Consider the following 14,850-nt stretch of genomic DNA (forward strand, 5'->3'; position numbering starts at 1 on the left):
CATCTATAATTTGAGACTCCCTGGCTTATCTATGCCTTTCATCATTTTACAAAGTTCTATCAGATCTTCCCTCAGTCTCCAATACTCCAGAGAAAACAACCCAAGTTTGTTAACCCTTCTCCTTATAGCACGTACCTTCTAATCCAGGCATTACACTCTGTCCTTTCATCTCAGTCTTCAATATGAATGTAGAACGTTAGGCACTTCATAAATAATAACTAACCAGGCCGAACACAACCGTTTAATCCCGCTGTTCCCTGTAATTTGACCAGTTTTTATCCACACTAGTACTGTAAACATCAACCCTTTGTGTGACACATTTTCTTTTATATTTTCCTGTAACCCATAGCAACCTCGTCAAAGAGAGAGACCCGAACTTGAAGAGCACATTGATTTTAGGGAGCAGTTAGGCTGCAGGAGGTTACAGTGACGTAGAGATTTTGATGTGAATTTTGAATTTTGGAATAAAAGCCAACGTAGGCATGCATGCACAGAACAAACGGGTGAGCAGGATCTGTCACAATTTTGTTTTCAAAGCTCAGAATTGCTGCAGGACCTCAGCCGAGATCAAGATTGGGTCTGGTGTCAGCTCCTGCCCTGAGAGTGAATTACCTGCCATCGCTAACCTAAGATCCCACTTCAGAGAAGAAAGAGGCGATAGATAACGTGTTAAATGTCCCTATTTAACAGATCAGGGATCAGTGGGGTGGGGGGAAAGGTGCTGGAAGAGAAGTGGTCATGGCAGGAAGGTAGAAAAAAAGACAATAGCCTGTTTTTTAAATTAAGAGCAAAGCTTGTAAAGGGTTAATCCACTCTAGGCATTTTCCTGAGAACGACAAGTTTGAAGCTTGCTGTAAAATGCCTGAGAGTTTGGTAGGAAGCTTTATAAAATGGAGCAAAGACTTACCTGAGCTTGTTTATTCTAAGGTGGGCCTCGCGGGTAAGCAGGCACTAAGAAGGGCTCTTACACACAATCCTTTCTCAGCACATGTCGGAGGCTTACAGTTAAGAAAAAGAAACAAAGCTGCCTTGAATAAGCCCGCCTACCTCTTGAGTTATTCAAGAGTTGTTAAGCAAGGACTGGAAGCCTGTCCCTAAACACATGACACAACTACCTCACCCACTCAGCACTGTTCAAATCCAGGAACCTGGACACCAGGTAAAGACAGTAAAATGGGCGTGGACTGAGGAAGTGTGAAAGGGTGCTGACAAATTGATGTAAAGGAGACAGGAAGGGAGAGAGGCATAGAGGGAGCTGCAGTGGAATGATCCACGAATACTGGTTCGGCAGGATGAGGGCAGTTAAGCAGAAGCCTCGGACTCTGCATTTTCATGGCATTTTTGCCTTCAGTCTTTCCTCCACCTCTCTTCATTCCACAAGCCTCCACTATTGCTTTCTGGGTCTTTCCTTTCTCTGCGGTTGGTACAAAGGGCACTTTGGTTAATAATTGCTCACGCTGTGTGTGAAGCTGACACTTTTTTATACCTTTGACTTCTTTAAAAACGGAACATCAGCTAAGCTTTTAGAAAGACTGAGCAAAGCAGGAAATCAAAGGGAGACTTATGTTCCTGTGGTCCCCTTCAGCACCTCAGGATATTGAAGTGCAGCCAATGTGATTTTGAATTGTCCCGGTTGTAATGTGTGTTCAGGAAGCTTCTGTGGGCAGTACAGTGATAGTGACCAGCAGATGTGCTTAAAAGTAAAAACAGAAAATGCTGGACAAACTCTGCAGGTTAAAGAGTCAACCGTATAACGCTACTGACACTTCACTGGTGATGAGATCTCGGTGGTAGCAGGGAGTCCAGTGGTCTTACAGGCCGGGGAATGAAGCTGTGTCCCATCCTGGTGGTTGTCCTGATGCTGTGGTAGCTCTGCCTGATGGCAGGGGGTCAAAGAGATAGATGGGAGGGATCACTGACAATGCTAAGGACGATGGAATGCACGGTTCTGGATAAATATCTCTGATGGGTAGAAGAGAATCCACAATAATCCTCTCAGTCCTTTGTAGGGACTTGCGGTCAGTTGCCTTGCAATTCCCGTCCCAGGCGGTGATGCAGCTGGTCAGCACACTCTGTAAAAATTGGTCAGAATTGGGTATTGGGGCGAGAGGAGCCTTGCTCACCTCAACCTCCTCAGGAAGTGGTGATGCTGCTGTGCTTTCTTGACCAAAGAGGAGATGTTGGGGGACCAGGTGAAATTGTCTGTAATATGCACTCCCAGAGACTTGGTGCTCCTAACTTTCTCCACGGAGGAACACTTTATGTGCAGTGGGGAGTAGTCAGCCTGCACCTTCCTAAAGTCCACAGTCATTTCATTGGTCTTGTCCTCTTTGAGACTTGAGTACCAGTGCTCGCACCGTTCTACCTGCCGCCCTACCTCCTCTCTGTATGGAGTCTTGTCGTCATTGTTGATGAAGCCAGCCACTGTTGTGTCATCAGCAAACTTGGATAGTTCAGTTTGAGCTGGATGTAACAGTGCAGTTGTGCAGCATGAAGAGAAGCTGGCTGAGTATGCAGCCGGTGGGGGTGGGTGACAGTGCTCAGTATGATGGAGCTAGAGATGTTTCCACCAACACAGACTGAAGAAGCTCAACACAGTCAGAGAGAAGTCCTGGAAAAGGAAATGTGAGCCCAAGTTCAGACCAGGCACCCTCTGTTTCATTGACTCAAAACTCAACATCCTGTCTTAAAAATCAGTGCCCCAACATCCAAGGAGGCCTCATCACTCCTCTCGACAACACAAGAATAGGAAGGAGGAAGCAACGGGAGAAGATGTCCAGAGAGGTTAATGCAAAGCAAAGCCAATGACGAAGGATCTTGATAACTGCTCAGTTAATCCAAGTCAATATAAGCAGTAACGAAGCTTATTTGTCAACAAATGCACCTCCGCACTCACACACTGATGCGTACAGCTCATCTACTTAACTCAGCTTCCCCCAGCAATCAGTACTCCTACCTAATGCCTTTATGCCTGAACACACATAAACATGCAACTTACATAACCTTGCAATTATTGAATCAGGGTAGGCACTGCAACACACTCATTAACACTACATGGTGCACCTTAAGGTTTCTCCTGCTGTTGGGACTAATATCCTAGCGGGAATGTTTGTTAGTGCTATACGAGGGGTGGGGGGCATGGAGGGGGTGACGATTAAACTAGAGTTGCGAGGGGGATGGGAACCAGAGTGCCAGGACAGATAGTGCAGAGGTTGTGGAGACCTATGTTGTTAACACCTCAGGCAAAGTTAGGAATCAAAAGGTTGAGCATAGTGCGACCAATGTCCTGAGCTGCTTATATTTCAATGCAAGAAGTATCATAGGAAAGGCAGATGAACTCAGGGATCAACACATGGAATCATGATATTGTAGCCTTTAGTGAGACTTGGTTGCAAAAGGACTAGCAGCTCAGTTGTGAGATGCTGCATTTCGGTAGAACCAGCCAAGGTAGGTTAACATCAACCATTATGAAATACTTTCTGCAGCTGGTCATGGAGTGCATTAAAGCCCTACTCCCAGCTACACTGGATCCTTTCTAGTTTGCTTATCACTCAAATCGATCCACTGACAATGCAAAACCTTCTGACCTCCACTCTGTTCAGCTCCACCTGAAAAATGGGGTCACATATGCCAAGTTGCTGTTTATAGACTTCAGTTTGGCATTTAACATCATAATTCCCCAGAAAACGGTGGGGAAAATGTCCTCGCTGGGTCTCAACACCTCCCTCTGCAAATGGATCCAGGACTTCTCAACAGAAAGTCCACAGTCAGTCCGTGTGGGCAGCAAAGTCTCCCATCCCATTACCCAGAGCACTGGCGTTCCCTTGCCCTGTGTGCTCAGTCCACTGATGTTCACATTGCTGACGCATGACTGTGTAGTAGGATCCAGCTCAAACCGTGTCATCAAGTTTGCGGATGACACAACAGCGGTTAGCCTCATCAACGATGACGGGTTTGAGTCCAGAGAGAGAGAGAGGAGCAGCTGGTGGACTGGTGTGAGATAAATGTGGATGAGACCAAGGAAATCATTGAGGACTTCAGGAAGGTGCAGACGAACAATCTGCCTCTGCACATACATGGCTCCTATGTAGAGTTAAGTGCACCAAGTTCCTGCAAGTTCACTTCATGGACAACCTCACCTGATCCCTTAATATCATGTCCCTGAACAAGAAGACACAGCAGCACCTCCACTTTCTAATGAGATTGAGACAAGTGAGGCTCCTCCACCCCTATTCTTAACTGAATTTTATAGGAGCACCATTGAGAGCGTCCTGACAAGCTGCATCTCCATCTAGTTTGGGAGCTGCCAAGCATCAGACAGGAGTCCTTACAAAGGCCTGTGAGAACAGCTGAGAGGATCATAGGGGTCTCCCTACCATCCATCGGGGACATTTATCAGGAGCGCTGCATACGCCAGGCACTTAGTGATATCAACGATCCCACCCATCCATCCAGCATCCTCTTTGACTTGCTACCATCAGTAAGGAGACTCCGATGCATTAAAACAAGAATGGTCAGTATGGCAAACAATTTCTTCCCTCAGGCTATTAAGCTTCTGAACTCCCTGCCACATCTCATTCAAAGTGTCACTGGTTAATCAGTTCTGTACCTTACAATATTAATTTATGCACTTTACTTTGTTTATGCATGATCATCTGTATATTTTATCTGGAGATACGTTATCTCGTTTGACGGTATACATGAATACAGTTAAATGACAATAAAGTTGACTTGACTTACACAATGAACAGTACAGCACTGAGGAGTGCGGTAGATCAGAGGAATCTGGAAATAAAGCCATCATTCACTGAAAGTGGCACCACAGGTAGATAGGGTCATAAAGAAAGCTTTTGACATAATGGCCTTTATAAATCAAAGTATTGAATACAGGAGTGGGGATGCTATGTTGAAGTTGTATAAGATGTTGGTGAGGCCTAATTTGGAGTATTGAGTGCAGATTCGATCACCTACCTACAGGGAAGATGTAAATAAGGTTGAAAAAGTACAGAGAAAATTAACAAGGGTGCTGCCGAGACTGGAGGACCTGAGTTATAAGGAAAGATTGAATGGGTTAGGATTTTATTCCTCGGAATATAGAAGATTGAGGGGAGATGTGATAGAGGTATACAAAATTATAAGGGGTATAGACAGGGTAAATGCAAGCAGGATTTTTTCCACTGAGTTTGGATGGGCCTACAGGTAAAGGCCATGTATTAAGGGTGAAAGATGAAAAGTTTAAGGGGAACATGAGGGGAAACCTCTTCGCTCAGAGGGCTGTGAGAGTGTGCCAGCGCAAACGGTGCATGTAAGCTCGATTTCAATGTTTTGGATAGTTTGGATGGTAGGGGTATGGAGGGGCTATGGTACAGGTTAAAAGGAGTGGGCAGTTTAAATGATTTGGCATGGACTAGATGAGCCAAAGAGCCTGTTACTGTGCTGGATTTTTATTTGAGTTGATGACTCTAATCTTTTATGAGCTGTTGTATCTATTTATTCCTTAGGCACACTGCAGGCATTGTGCTGATGTTGAACTGCAGTGAAAGCTCAAGATGATTAAAGGGGTGGCAATGCAGGAGGGCTGCTTTGTGTTGAATGAGGTAAGAATACTCATCAGCTTTTGGTGCTCCATTCAGGGAGGCAAGTGGAGGGATTCTTCGCTAAGCTTAGAAATGAAGAACTCACCCCAGAAACTGACTTTGAGATGGTGCTGAGGATTCACAAAGATAAGACCTGAATTTTCTGAAGTGTACACACAGCCACAATAATCATGTCCTAGTCCAAATGTTTGTCTGGCCACGATCTCCAAAAAGGTGCTGATGTAATCATGGACAATGATAATGATGCCAAGCAGAAATGGTGAGGCTGCCATCCTGATATGAGGAACTTGCTAATTATCACGTCAAATGTAACCATTGCCAAAGTCTTGATATATTTAGGCACAGAAGGCCTCTCTAATTTAGCTAAATTAGACCGCAAGATTATTGCGGAGCCACTCAAGAGTGGTGCTCCCACAACATAGCCTTCCCTCTCCTTTACCTCCTGTCTCCACCCTTCCCCCAGGTGACCATGGTGGGACTGTAGAGGATACAAAGTTGGGGGGGGGGAGAACGTCTTTCAAGATTAGCCCAACCCCACCCTTCCTAAGTAATCTAAAGAACAGAACTGGATCTTGAGAAGCCCAGCGACAACCTCCAGTAAACTTCTCATGGCTCTGTGCTGGGTTATGATTGGGTTTGCCAGCATAACCAAGAGCCCTGGCTGGAGAGAAAAGCCATGGATCAAGGAGAATATTCTTTGACCCCTCCCCCCCAAAGGATTGATTTGTCCGGCATGATGTCTGAAAAGCAATGAGCACACAGCAGTCTGCACAGGAGGTTAGAGGCAAATTTCTGGTGCACAACAATGATAATAAAGCAGGAAGTTGCAGTGGTGGCATGTGATCTACACATCCTGGAAACTATGGATTTTGATCTATAAGAAGCACAGAGTCCAGAACATCACGAGCATGAACTCAATTACTCCCTGAATCCTCAGAAAGCCCTGCATTATGGAAATCTCCTGATCTGCTGATACACCTTGTAAGTCCAGTGGTACTACACACATGAGACCTCCCATATGCACGAGGACAGTATTTGTTCAAGATTCAGACTGAAATTTATTTATCACAGATACATCGAAACATATGCTGCGTTCACAACCAACACACCTGAGGGTGTGCTGGGGGCAGTCCACAAGTGTCGTAAGACATATAAGACATATGCCAACATAGCATGCTCACAGATCTTGGCAGAACAACACAGAAGACAGCAAGCAACAACAGCAAAACAACCCTTCTTCCTTCTATTTATAGAGCTAGGGTGCCTAAGACTTTTGCCCAGTACTGTATTTGTCAACGTTGAGTGGAGAGAGTTGTTTGTAAATCCGGCAGGAGCAAAGGATGTTGGGAGTGGTGAGGGTGGAGTGTCACGGGAGGAGTGAGGGACAAGTGGCAGAGGAGTGCCAGGGAGTGGCACAGGGGTAGATGCACCCAGCCTGAGACACCTGCCAAGGTCATTTGATTCCAAACAATTGGCTTATTCATTACAGAATGTCTCTCTGATGCTTCTCGCTCCCTCTCCTCTCCTTTCCCCTTTTCCCAACCATGATTACCCTCTCCCTGCCCCCTTCCCAGTCTCAGTCCACAATAGTGACTCATATCCAAATCAGGTGTATCATCACTCACATGTTTTTTTTTGCAGCAGTACAGTGCAATACATAAAATTACTGAAGTACTGTGCAAAAGTCTTCGACACCCTAGCTACGTATATGTGCCTAAAAACTTTTGCACAGTACAGTACATGTGTGTGTTCCTCCTGACCAGAGTCATTCTGCTCTTTCTACTCCTGGCTCCTTTACTGATCTTTCCTGTGACCCTGCTCCTTGAGAGCCAGTGGGACCATATTAAACTGTTCTTGAAAATAGAAGACTCAGTGGATCAAATGGTCCAATTCTGCTCCCTTGCCTTCGTCCAAAGGACACAGCTGCAGGGCTTGTTCCTACTGTTCAAACTTTATTCAGTCTGGGACCCATTACTGTGCATCTATGAACCAATTTGACAGGATAACCTTCAAATATGCAACAGGCAAGGCGTGCCCCTATGTGCTTTGTGCATGTGTGCACAAGCTACTAATTAAAACATAACTAAATCTTTCAATGTGTGTCAGGATCACTGTTGTCATTCACGATTGATTTTATATAGATTCAGTCCCATGGGGCATAAAACTATTTGCTGCAGGGTTGAATTTCTTTCCCAGCTTTTAAGCAATGGCTGAAAGTTACATGTCCAGGAATCCAGGGAGAACTCCCCTGCTCATCTACAACACACTGGTCCTGGGATTATTTTACATCCACTGGGAGTGTGGTGGGACCTCAGTTGACACCAACAGCATAGCTGTCTCCCTGTAGCACAGTGGGTGCGTCAGTCCCCACCACGTGCTCAGGCATATCTGGTGTATGCACTCATGGTCTTCTAACTTAGAGGTGAGGGGAGGTTATTCACTGAGTAGAAAAACAAAGACTCGTTTGAATGTAGAGCCATGACTAACACATTATCGTAAGACATTCTTATGCCCTGACAGCATTGACTCCTGTCATCTCTGGAATGCGATGGACAGAGGGGTTTGGTCTTCAATCATCAGTCTGCACTGGGAACAGGTGGAAATGGGTGTCAAAGTTGGCCCGTTTTTACCCCAAACATTATCCATGGAGCCTCTCTCTCTTCTGCACACATGCATTGCATCCAGCTGAAATTTGTACAAAGGTTATCAAAGTATGTATTCATACACAACTCTGAGATTCATCTCCTCCAGATAGTCATGAAACAAAAAAGGACATGAAAGTTGTTCAGAGAGAAACATCAAACCGCACAGAAAAGAATGGTATGCTGATCATTAACCCCAAGCCCCCTCCCCTGCACAAAATGGAACAAGAATATTGACACCCAAACCCCTCCCCTCGCACAAAATGGAAAGAAATAGGAGAAAAACACAGAATATAAAAATGATAAGTCTGAGAAAGTCCACAGTCCATAAACACAGTAGTCCAATCCATAACACAGAACCATGGTAACATCTTCCTTCATCAACGAAGAGAGACACACCACTTGAGTGCAGAGGCCTACCCACCTGCCACAGCGAGCCACACAGCAAATAGACCATTCACAGACTCCTTGGCAGTGACCAAGAGGAAGGCTTTTTTGTGTGCTTGTAAATCTCAGCTGAGATTGAAAAGTCCTGAAGAAGGGTCTTGGCCCAAAACGTTGACTATCTATTCATTTCCATAGATACTACCTGATCTGCTGAGTTCCTCCAGCATTTTCGCTATGTTGCTTTAATGTTGAGTTGGATTCAGTTTTGAAATCCTCATCAGAGTGTTTGGATTTTTCAATGCTTCCTATATTTGTCCCTCTTCCACCCCTAAATTCAACCATGATGTCTACATTTCATCATGTAGACATGCCTATTATTCATCCCCAAATTTTACTTGCCCTCCGTGTGCCATCATCCCTCCAGCTGACTAGACCTCAGGATATTTGATTCCCTCCCTACACCACACAACATCTGTTCCATCCTATGAGTTTTTCACTAAAACCTTTTCTTATCCTGTTATCTGTTTACTTATCATTCTGAAGTGCCTTCAGAGGATTTTACTTAGTTGTTGTTGTTCTGAGCTGAAAACTGATTGAAGTCTGTGGTCATGGCAACCAAACTCTCTCACAAGGATCAATACCACTGAGCATTAGTCCTGATGCAGGGTTTCAACCTGAAACATCAACAGTTCCTTTCCTCCCACAGATTCTGCTCGACCAGCTGAGCTCCTCCAGTAGACTGTGTGCTGATCAACACAACTAGTGCATTCCTGACCTGTTCCTTGGGCCTGTGGAGCGGAGCGCACTGGTCACATATTTGACTGTTTTGTATTTAATGTTTTAGTAATATTTGAGCAATATTGTTTGATTATGCTGTTTACATAATTCATTATGGGTTTTATGTAATTATGCCAGCACGTCATATGTGAACACCTCACTAAATTAAAATGAAATAGTCACGTTTTCCCAGCTCTCGTGTTTTTCTTTTGATGCATTTTTGGAGTTGCAAAACATAACACTGGTGATGAGGAAGTTTTAAAAAGCACCCAAGACAGCTGCAGGGAAAAATTACACACAGATTGACAGAGAGGCCTTGAGTCTGGTTTGGGGTGTAAAACATTTCAACCAGTACTTGTATGGGAGTAAGTTTACCCACATTAATGATCATCAACCACTAGTGTCCATTTTCAATCCACAGAAGGGTGTTCCACTAACAGCAGCAACAAGAATGCAGAGATGGGCTCTGTTTCTTGAACAACACAATTATAAGATCAAATACAAGAGAATGACTAATCATGAAAATGCTGATGGATTGTCCCATTTACCCTTGGAAACGGAAATACTTGAAAATTACAAAAAAGAAGGCTCGTCTGGACACATTCTCCCTAATGCAAATCGCCAGAGATAATCCAAAGGGAAACCAGAAAAGACACCGAACTGTCTCAGGTCTACTTGGCCACCCAAAATGGCTGGAATGTGCAGCAGAAATTCCAGTTCTCCCATTTTTACCAGCGCTAGGATAAACTTCCCCTTGAGAGCCGTTGTACCATGTAAGCTGAGAGCCCAAGTGTTGGAGGAACTACAGAACATGTCAGTCATCTAGGCATGGTCAAAAATAAAGCATTTGCTCGAAGCTTTGTCTACTGGCCTGGGAGCAGGTTGCCATGCGTTGTTCAGGATGTCAACACATCTAGAAGATGTTAAGAGCAGCGCCTCTCCATCTCTGGGAATAGCCCACGTTGCCCTGGCAGAGGATTCAAGTGGATTTTGCCAGATCATTCATGGGCACAGACAACAACCCACCAGTTATGCTATTCCTGGGTCATCCCTTGCACTCATGTTTGGATCTCCTCAATCCAATTTCGGACAAACAGCTGACACAAATTGAGAGCTCCCCCAACAAGGAGGTTTGATGTCTCACTCCTGGACAAGCTGTCCTGGCGAGGGACTTCAGACATGATCAAAAATGGACACACGGGAAAAAATTAAGGACAGAACGAGACCACTCTCCTGCATAGTGGAGATTGTGTCTGATGACATCTGGAGGAAGCACATCAATTGGTTGAGGAGAGTAGAGTCAATTGGTAAAGAAGAAAGGTGACCAGAGCTGTCAGAACCACTTCCTGCAGTGCCACAGTCAACTTCCACAACTACCATGGAGAACCTGAGATTGTTTCACAGTCACAAGTCTCACCTGTCAAGCAGTGACCCCCTTTGTCAGGAAAAACATTATCCTGTAAACGTAAGAAATCCTCCACAGAGACTAAAGCTTTAGGCCTGTGATATATATTATTACAGATTGAGATGTATTCTATATTGAATTGGAGTTTACAGCTCAAAGTCCATATATTCCATTTACAATCCTGAGATTCATTTTCTTGCAGGCATACTCAACAAATCCAATAACCATAATAGAATCAATGGAAGACTGCACCCAACAGGGTGGACAGCCAGTCCAACACAAGACACTGTGCAAACATGCAGGAAAAACAAGAAATAATGATAATAAATAAATAAGCAATAAATATCAAGAACATGAGATGAAGAGTCCTTGAAAATGAGTACTTAGGTTATGGGAACAGTTCAGTGATGGGGCAAGTAAAGTCCAGTGAACTTCTAATTTAAGAGCCTGATGGTTGAGGGTAATAACTGTTCTAGAACTTAGTGGTGTGAATCCTGAGGATCTTGTACTTTCTTCCTGGTGGCAGCAGTGACAAGAGAGCATGGCTTGGGTGGTGGGTAGCTAAGCAGGGAGGAGTGTTGTGTATTTAATAGTTCAGTAATTTTGTAAATATACTGTTTGATTAAGCAGTCTTTGTTGTATCCATAGTTCATAATGGGTTATATGTAAATGTACTTGAATGACATATGTCACTGTGCCACCACATCATATATGCACGCCACACTGAAGTAAATGAAGTAGACACATTTACCAGCTCTCAAGCTTTTCTTTTGATTCGTTTTTGGAGTAACAAAGCATAATAGACTGCTTCTTCTGGATGGACTGTTGCTTCCGTAGCCAGGGGTTATGTGAAGCTGTGTGCTGATGCCTTAAAAAGAGCATGCTCATTTTGTCTCTCATTTAAAGTTTTACTCATTTCTCTACTCGACATGTAAGCAATGTACAATGCTGCTATTGTAAACAGTTCATTTTCATGGCATTTATATTCTGTGTATTAATGCCAATGACAATAAATTTGAACTTGCTCTTGACCCCGTTAAGTCTGATTCTACAGTCATGGTGCCACACTGCATTTCTTCAACTTACCATCATGCAAGGGTTTGAGCAGCTATTTCTGGAGACACTGCAGAGAAAGTTAACTTGTCCTCTTCTCATGGCTGACACTATCCAGAAGAATGGTGAGGCGGTTTCTCTGCTGACCCAGCCAACACTATTGAAGGAGATTATCAAATTATTCTGACATCGTTTCTTGTGGGAGTTTGCAGCCACATTTCTCTACATGACAGCAGTGACTACACTTCAAAATAACTTCACTGGTATCCTTATTATATGAAAGGTGTTATTCCATCTTTCTTTACAGCATTACAAGGACAGAAATCCCCGTCCATTTGTCTCACCACATACCCCCAGGCAACAGACCAGTGCTGAGATTACACAGGATTCAAAGTTCAAAATAAATTTATTATCAAAATGCGTATATGTCACCATATACTACCTTGACATTCATTCCATTTTACTTGCTGGCATTTACAGGAAAATAAAAAAATACAATAGAACTGATGAAAAACAATGTCTAACAGAGACTGAAGAAACAACCAATGATAATGACAACGCAGTTCCAATGTGGAACAGCAATTGAAACAAAACATTCAAGAGGGAATGTGCTGATGGAAGAACGTAGGGCAGGCAGAATGACAAGTGGACCAGAGACCACATGGAACACAATTGTTATAAAGCAGTAAATAAATTATAGGTACGCACTTTGCACCAATAAACCTACGATCCCATGGTTATTTTTCACCTTTGGCCATGCTAATTGATTTGCGTAATGGCTCAACTATCATTGGCACCAGTTTAGTGCTTATCTAACCAACCTGAACCTAATGGGCCATGATTGTATGTGTTGTCTTCCTACTAGGTCAGGTAGCAAAATATTTATAAATCCTCGAGTTCCAGCTTGGATTGGCTGAGCGGAGGCAGGTTCAGATGTCCTAAGCAATCTCCTCCATGTACTTTCTCTAATTTCTGCTATTCTCTTCCTGCTTTGACTTTGCTGGAGCAGAAGTCAAATGGCAGTCAGCTCCTAGAAACCACCTTACATTTTCTTAATATTTAACAAAATGCCACTGATTCAAGCGATTCCCTCAAACCCATGCAATCCCAGATCTACTTGTCAATCCACGGTATCCTCATTCAAACCACTCATCATACAGAGCGTCATTCACAAGTTCGATTCCAGAGACTTGTACTCAACATGTGTCACTCTGATACAGTACTGGGGGTTATTGTATTTCGGAGAGGCTATCTTAAGGAAGAAGTATAAAACTGAGGTCCTGTCTGCCCACTTTAGCTGAGAAAAGATGTGCCATTATCATTCTGATATTGTTAGGGAGTTAGGGTATATAGCAAATAATTAAGTTCAACAGCAGCCATTCTTCAGACATGAATGTGGATTGTAGATTAAATTTAAAATGCAGCCCTGAACAATATATTTTTTCTGGAGCTGTGGACACCCATTGATTGAAAACCAGACAAAGCTGATTAACATTCATTTTGGGTGTCTGGAGTGTGGGTGCAAAGAAGATGTGTGAAAATTATAAGTAACTCAAAGGAAGCATTGTAGATACATAGAGAATTGTCCTGCTGTTACCTTTGACTTCTAGCATATAAAATGTCACGTAATATTGGGTCTTACTCCTCCTCCAGGAGTGTCTCATTTTGTTGCATAAAACACTTCTATATCCCCTAGCTTCAGTGTCTCTCCAGTGATTTTGTTCATGTTACGACTATATCTTAGCCAATACTTACTGCAAAACCAGAAAGTAGATGAACTAGTCATTCATCATGTGCCTGTGTGTATGGTCACTTGCTCAGCACATTTTGATTACAATTGTTACAAAGCAATAATTCTACAAATGATGTATGTTTTAGCATAAAAAATAGGAGAATGCCATTTGCTCCCTCAAGTCTGCTTTGCCATTTGAGAAGAACGTGGCTGAACTTCCCCCTCAACACAATTTTTCTGCACTATCCCCCCTAGATTTAAATATTCAGAAATGTATTGATCTCTGTATTGGAAACAATCAAACACGTCAACACTTCTCCAGGCTCAAGAATTCCAAATGAGTTTGTTTCCGCTTTTTCTGCGTTTGTTCCTATATAATCGAAGTCCTTCTTAATCAGTCCCTTGAGAATGGAGAGGAAGAAGTAGGAGATAGCTTTATTCATACTTAAATCATCAAGCAATGAAGGGCAACATACTCTTTCTCTTTGTGATTGTTTTTGCACCTACATATTAACTTTCAGTGACCAGTGTACAAGGGGACCCAAGTCCATTTGAACATTTCTCAGTCTCACACTATTTTTAAAAAATCAGCATTTCCCTTTTCCATCCAAAGAAAATAATCTCTGTCTTTCACAATTAGTAATGTTACTGCCCACTCAGTTAGCTTACCTATATCCCATAAAGCCTTGTTTTCATCCTCATCACCAGTTACTTGGTCTCATGACATCAAAAAAAATTAGGAATATTACACTTGCTCTCATCAACCAGATATAAATCGTGATAGATGGGGCCAAGCCACTGTTCCCTGTGGTGGGTTCAGAAAACATTCCTAAATCTGGAAGACAATAACCGAAGCATTCAGAATCACCAGAGACTGCTTTCAAAGTTTCCAATGCAGTTAATCAGGTCTTTTGAATTTATCTAACTCCAGATTCCTTAACTCAGCTAGCAGCATTTATTTTCTCTTTTTTTTTTACTTCCTCACTTGCATTAGACTTCAGGTTTTCCAGAACTTTTGGGAGTTTTTTAAATCAACTTCAGTAAAAACAGAAATTTTTTTTAATTCCACTGGCGTACCATAAATTTCACTATAAATTCTTCCATTTCTCTTTGGAAAGGACATTCCTTTGCCCTCACCAGTATTTCCCTTTAGAAGCTCTTACATTCATTTTTGTTATTGCATGCTGGATTTCTATTATATTTTCCTTTTCTTTAGCAATTCCTTGATGAATTCTAAAACACTCCTTTTTGCTCAGT

At 43.0% G+C, this 14,850-nt stretch overlaps 1 protein-coding gene across 7 annotated transcripts in view; it reads right to left on the bottom strand.

The window, feature by feature from the left end:
- The window catches only part of plch2a (phospholipase C, eta 2a), a 324,151-nt gene extending 312,189 nt beyond the window's left edge, over positions 1–11,962 (bottom strand). For 6 of the 7 annotated variants that reach the window (XM_073032111.1, XM_073032109.1, XM_073032103.1 and 3 more), the window contains exon 1: positions 908–1,125. The gene's annotated coding sequence lies outside the window, so the exon portion shown is untranslated. Of the gene's footprint in view, positions 1–907; positions 1,126–11,894 lie in introns of those variants that run through there. The other variant, XM_073032106.1, reaches the window with a different exon arrangement.
- Between the last annotated feature and the right edge of the window lie 2,888 nt (positions 11,963–14,850).

This window comes from Hemitrygon akajei, chromosome 29 (genome assembly GCF_048418815.1).
Source record: "Hemitrygon akajei chromosome 29, sHemAka1.3, whole genome shotgun sequence".
NCBI classification, from domain to species: domain Eukaryota; kingdom Metazoa; phylum Chordata; class Chondrichthyes; order Myliobatiformes; family Dasyatidae; genus Hemitrygon; species Hemitrygon akajei.